Genomic DNA, 6,324 nt, shown 5'->3' on the forward strand with positions numbered 1-6,324 from the left:
ACTAGTTTATGTGAATGAGCATTTATGTCAGGTAAACAAGGTACTCCATTGAAACGTTTTGAAAGCAAAAGAAAAGGAGAAGGTCGGAAGCGTACTTTAGTCGTAGAAAGTAAATTTTTCGTGGGAAAAACGAAAAACTCGGGCGTACTCCATGTGACAGACGAGGCTGACCTTGGCTATGTCATGTAATAATTTACTGCTCTTAAATTTCTATTGAACGACAAACACTTTTACGCCTGTCTAAACAACTGCGTTACTAAACAAAAATATCTGAGTTTTCACTTGCAACTAGTGAAGGAATTTAGTTTCATGTGGAGATTTCAACGTTGATTTATTTAATAGGAACTGCTGTGATTAACTGTTGCTGTTGCAGTTTTTAAGCTGACAAATGCTACTGCATAGCCAAGCCGACTAGCCCGGCCACGTCGTGCTTCATGCTGATCCATCACTATTCAAATCATCAACTGGAGTAATGTTATGCCCTGTTATCTACTCCCTCATGCGATATCTCTTCAATAGGGTCTTTGAGGTAGTAATAAATAAATAACTAAAAAATAAACTGAGCAATCCACCTCTCAGATTTAACACGTGCTTTGAAAAGTGACAAATGTAATTTTTGGTGTCTGTAAAATTTCCATTCCAAAGCATGATATCCTCTTTGGGCTTTACTGTGGTGACATTTGGTACTGACACTCGAAACAGCCTCGAAAACATACAATTCGAGCCGATCGTGTTCGCATTTGAGCCTTGCTCCAGTGCATCGTTTTCGACCGCCTGTACGACGAATATAGTATCTAATATCAGAATATGGCGGTAAAAATCGTCGACGCCATCGATCAGTCCACTCGCACTTATGCTCGACGTAGTTACGATCAAGATATACGCCGCTTGATGAAGAAATTGAAGACCAGTAAAAGAAAGATTTATACAACCACAGGCGGAAAATTAATCAGGCTAAAAATTATGACCGCCAGAAGTTTTGGTGCTAACTAAACAGATCTGTCAAAATGTTGAGGTAGAACTTTAAATGGCTATTGACACTAACTTGTTGGGCGGTTTTTTTTTCATTCAAATGATGCGTTATACGTCAGAATGCATGGATTACGGCCTGGCATTCACACACAGCACCTCAATAGTTTATAATTGAATTTGTTCACTCATGCTGTTTAGGTTGCGGTTTCAACATTTTAACGATGTCTGTGTGGAGTTACTGAACTTTACGTCACGTGAGGGACTGAAAAACTGCAATATAAGCGCTGATATTTAGTTTTAACTCACTACAGCACTTAAACAAGCTTGTTTCAAAGGCTAGAGATTGAATAAACGAAGTATCAGCAGTTATAAAGACGTTTTTCCGTGCCTCAAGTGACCTTAAGTTCAACTACATGTCACCGCCATCGTTCGGCTGATGAAACCGAGACCGAAACAACGTCAAGAAAAAATTCAGTTATATATTATTCTGGGGTCGTAGGTGAATACCACAATGTGCTCTATGTATACCAATGTCTGACGCTTTGCTTGAAAGAAGAAAATAGGCGAGAAAAACTTTGGTGTATATAGTAGTTTATTGAAAAACGCCGAAACAGAATTACAAAAATATGTCTTAAATTGTAAGGAATGCGGTTGCATTAGGAAACGATCAAAGGGCACTTGAGACTGCTTGAGTGCTGTGTGGCGAAAGTATTTCATGGGTGATCGTGAACGTTCGACCTCGACGCAGGTTGCGCACAGAGAAATGGAAAGAAGAATCACCTCCTAATGCTCATTCCACAAAAGCTGAATCTTGAAATGCTTATTAAATAAAGCTAGCTTCCAACTTGACTAAGAGACGTATACCATATGAAAAGAAATCGTATGATACCACCCGCAACGGTGTACGACGACAGGTTGGGTCACAATTTTGATACGAAAATTGGTTTTGGAGGAAAGGAAACGGCGCAGTAACTCTCAAACATCCGGCTGAAACCTCAATCGCGCTTAAGGGAATGTATGGATGGATGGACAGACTTTATTTTCTTCAGAACGCATGTATGGACGACTCCGTGCTAGATGGTCATCAAACCTTGGCCGACGGCTACCTGGGTGGCGCACTCCACGGCCCTGGTCTCGACGACCGGGTCTGAGCTGGCCAGCACGGCCTGCCACTGCTCGAGAGAAGGATCACGCATAATATACGAGCGTGGCAGCGCTATGCTACAGCTCCATAATAATATGTGACCATAGGTTGGCAGTTCCTGACACCATCTGCATTCCGGCTGAATGTCCGGGTAGATTTTGCTTAACACGTATGGGTTGAAGAGCAACCTTGTCTGCAATCTTCGCCAGACGCATTCCTGCGCCTTTACCAATTGCTTGTCCGGGGGCGGGTAAATTTTCCTCTCAATTTTGTAATGGCTAGTAATGTAAAGGACACCAGCCCATCTTTCGTGGACCTGCCCGGAACGTCCGGCTCACCTGTTTGGTTCACGAAACGTCGAGCATTCATGTCAGCCGTATCGTTCCTAGGGTTTCCAGAATGCGCCTTTACCCAGACAGTTTTCACCTCCGTAGTCCCTCGCCGCGAGCCCCGATATAGCAATAGAGCTGCTGTGACGGATATTCCGCCTTTCGCCAAATTTCGGATGGCTGTTTTTGAGTCGCTGAAAATTAGGTCAGCTTTAGTACTAGCTATAGCTAACGCTATCGCCGCCTCCTCTGCAGTTTCTGAGGAGCGGGTTGTGACTGACCCAGACGTGACCAAATGTCCCCGCCCGTCCACCACCGCAACAGCAAATGCGTCTTTGTCCTTATACTCGGTGACATCTAAATAGACTGCTCCTTTGTACTTCCCGTACTTAGAATGTAAAGCTCTGGCTCTTGCCTTCCTGCGGTCCTCGTGATGTATCGGATGCTTATTTTTGGGCACACGTTTTATGTAAAAGCCCTTGTACATTTGCCGGCTCATTTCAATTTTCATGTCCCCTGCTGGAGCATCAACTTCAATCCCTATCGTGTCCAATACATCCCTTCCTGCTCTCGTTTTTGAAAGCCTACTGATCTGCATCACCAAGTGCGCCTCCCGCAGTTCTTCCAGAGTGTTGGGCACCCCTAATCCCAGCAGCATTTCTGTAGACGCATTGTTAGGCAACCCAAGGGCCACCATATATGCCTGACTAATCATAGCCTCCACCTAGCCTTTCTCCGTCGCGTCCATCTTCATATAAGGTGTCGCAGGCACTATTATACTGAACACACACGCCTGTACCAACTTACATAAGTCTTCTTTCTTGACCCCTCGCTTACGATTGACGATTGTACTGATTAGCCTCACGGTAGCATTGACCGTATATTTAAGCCATTCCAAGGCCTCCCTATTCTTCCTGTTAGTCTGCAGATACAGACCCAGGATCCTGATCGTTCGGACCTCGGCGACCGGTGCTCCCCCTCTTCCCCCCCGTTCACCTCTAGCGAGGGTGGCGACACATAGTGCCTCGCATGCATCCCTCTTGGTTTATCCATAAGCACAAAAAGCTCGGACTTGGGCTGAGAGCACGAGAGTCGTGTATCCCCTGCTAGCTCCTCCACAATATCCACTGCCTGTTGTAGAGTTTCCTACAATTGTGCGTCGCTGTCCCTGGTTACACATAAAGTAATGTCATCCGCGCAAAAAGTACGTTTAAGTCCCGATATCTGTTCCAGCGTCGGCGGTATGTTGATCAAGGCTAGATTAAATAGGAACGGAGATAAAAACCAACACTTGAGGTGTCCCCCTGCCCTTCAGCGGAAAGGGATCCGATTTCACTTCTCCGACTGCAATCTCCGCAGTCCTGCCCTCCAGAAATGATCTGATGTACCGGACGGTTCTACCCTCCGGTCCTATGTCCGATAGGTCCCTTAATATTGCATCATGGGTAACATTGTCAAAGGCATTAGTTAGGTCGAGCCCCAAGACAGCCTTGACACCCGTGCCTTACCCAGGATTAACCATATCCTTTTTGAGCTGTGCCATGACGTCCTGCGTTGATAAATTTGCCTTCAAGACAATCATCGTTTCAGGTATCAACTCCTTGTCCTCCACATAACCGTGAGGCCTGTTGAGGACCACATCCGCAATCAATGTGGCCAAGCAGGACGTCAGCGAGATGGGACGCAGATTCTCCGTACAGACCTTATTGCCTGGTTTACGAATAAATGTAACCCTAACATGCTTCCACTTTGCCGGGATCTTTCCGAACGCCCAGTACTTGTTCAAGTCCGTGAGTGTCCCACTGACTTGAAATCAAGGTTCCTGAGCATTTTATTACTAACCCCGTCCGGACCTGCTGCAGACGTAGTACGAAGCTGCCTCTTGTAAACTCAACCTTCGCCATCGCAAAGCCCGCATCTAATTCTAGACTTCCGTTGCCGAGTAATCCGGCAAGCAACCCCCCGCCTCGCCGTTTATGCAACGACTTTGGAGATAGTGTATAAGCTGCGTAATCATGCCTTCAAACCGATGCACTAACCTAGCCATATGCACCTTCTGCCCTTAAGGGAAGAGGTAAAGAGTCTGGAAAGGCATACGGCTCGAATCCCCGTCGAAGCTACCTCCAACTTGCCTTGCACATGTAAGCTCTATGCAAACAGAGATCGCATGACACGACCAGGAACGCTGTACGACAAACGATTGCATCACAATTTTGGTATGAATGTAGTTGGGAAACTGGCGCCACATTAAGATCGGCCAGTTGGAAGTATATATAGACAAACGACATAAACATGACTGAAATGGCTGTGCTCGGCTTGCTGTGTCCGTCCTACAGCCGCTTGGTAACGTCACCCTAATTTTTTTGCTATCGTTGGGACTTTCTGCACTATGTGCGAGCAAAAACACTAACACACGCTTCCGGCTTTTGTCGTAATGGCACTAGTAGCGCTTTCGCGTTAGAACCAATGAGCTGTTCATGATGTAACCTCTGATGAGGTCGCTAACATTTTCAATAATTATTTCGTTGATTGCAGAAGAAACTTGGCAGATGAATTCCCTTCAGTATAGCCTAGGTTACAAAAACAAGACTTGTGATTGAAAAAAAAAAATGCCAGACAAGGTATTAAAAAACAGTATTGGCATTCTTTGCGTCCTCTTATGCAACATATTTAAGCACGCCATGGCGGCCTACAGTACTAGAAAAAGTTGGACTGCCTATACATGTGATAAACTAATTTTCTTTGCAAGATGGTGCCGGAATGTAGTTTTCATGGCGCTCGAACCAAATAACTGCAAATATTTTGCGTAGGAAAGTTTTATGTCAATATTTAACGCTCCTGCACTTTATCTAATTCAAGGAAAAAGTACGGTATTTGTCCAGCGCCTTCAGCATTCAAGCAATGGTGATATATTATTTAATATCTTTGCCTCATTCTGCCAATGTTAGGTGCCTTGTAACATTTTGCAGTTGGAATCGCATGCCGAATGTTTCGACCGAGAGGTCGTCAGTTATGCGCAGCGCAGGCAGGCACATCCTTCAAAATATATCTTCAGGCCACAGGTAATGTTTCGAGACCTGCTGTGGGGCACTTGTTGTGCCTAGGGAGCTGCTGCCGTCTTGAGCGGTGCGTTTGAGAGCGGTCCCAAAGAGCGCAAAGTCTGCAGCGTTCCATCCTTCTTACTACGCGCTGCTTACTTCGCCTTTCTCATAACTCTGCTTGTATGTGTAGTGGTCATCCTCCTTGTATCGTTCATCGCATTTAAAAGGAACCTGGGACATCAAAACGTTCTGCATGGAAACATTCCGTTAGTGTTTCTCATCTTTAGTGAGCATTATTTGAGTCCCGGAAGCCGACTAACTAATTCATACGAAAAGACATAAAGCGAGAAGTGATTACCCACGAATTCTTAAAGCTGTTCTAAGTTTTTACCTAGAAGGCTTGCTTTATACTGGGGCAAGCACGACTCTGTAAAATAAAAAAAAGCAAAATTGTGCTGTTCACGTGAGAAAAACGCCCAGCGCATGTTAAAAAACGGGAGATTTCCACTATCGCGTCCCTCACATCTCATATACACCGAAGGGGCGGCACACCGCTCTACCTACAACGACATATTATGCTCCTTTCTAAGCCCCTTCACTCATCCTAGTTTCCGTTTGGCGAACCCTAAAATTTCAAAATCCTGTAGAGGCGGCAGGTCGCTTCGGTGACACATCAGCACTATGCGTTATGCTGTGAAGTTTCCGCGGTGTAATCACTCTTTTATGTTTTTTTCCTATTTTGGGGAAAATTCAAGTGTACTTCAGTTAAATAGGCAACTACTAGAGTTTGAGAGCTTGACTCGTGTTAGTGATTTGTATCTAAAAAAAACATACGCCC

General features: G+C 45.0%; 1 pseudogene; it reads right to left on the bottom strand.

The window, feature by feature from the left end:
• Positions 1-2,045: 2,045 nt before the first annotated feature.
• On the bottom strand, positions 2,046-3,988 carry LOC144118534 (uncharacterized; annotated as a pseudogene).
• Positions 3,989-6,324: the final 2,336 nt, after the last annotated feature.

Source organism: Amblyomma americanum, chromosome 2, assembly GCF_052857255.1.
Source record: "Amblyomma americanum isolate KBUSLIRL-KWMA chromosome 2, ASM5285725v1, whole genome shotgun sequence".
Lineage (NCBI taxonomy): Eukaryota > Metazoa > Arthropoda > Arachnida > Ixodida > Ixodidae > Amblyomma > Amblyomma americanum.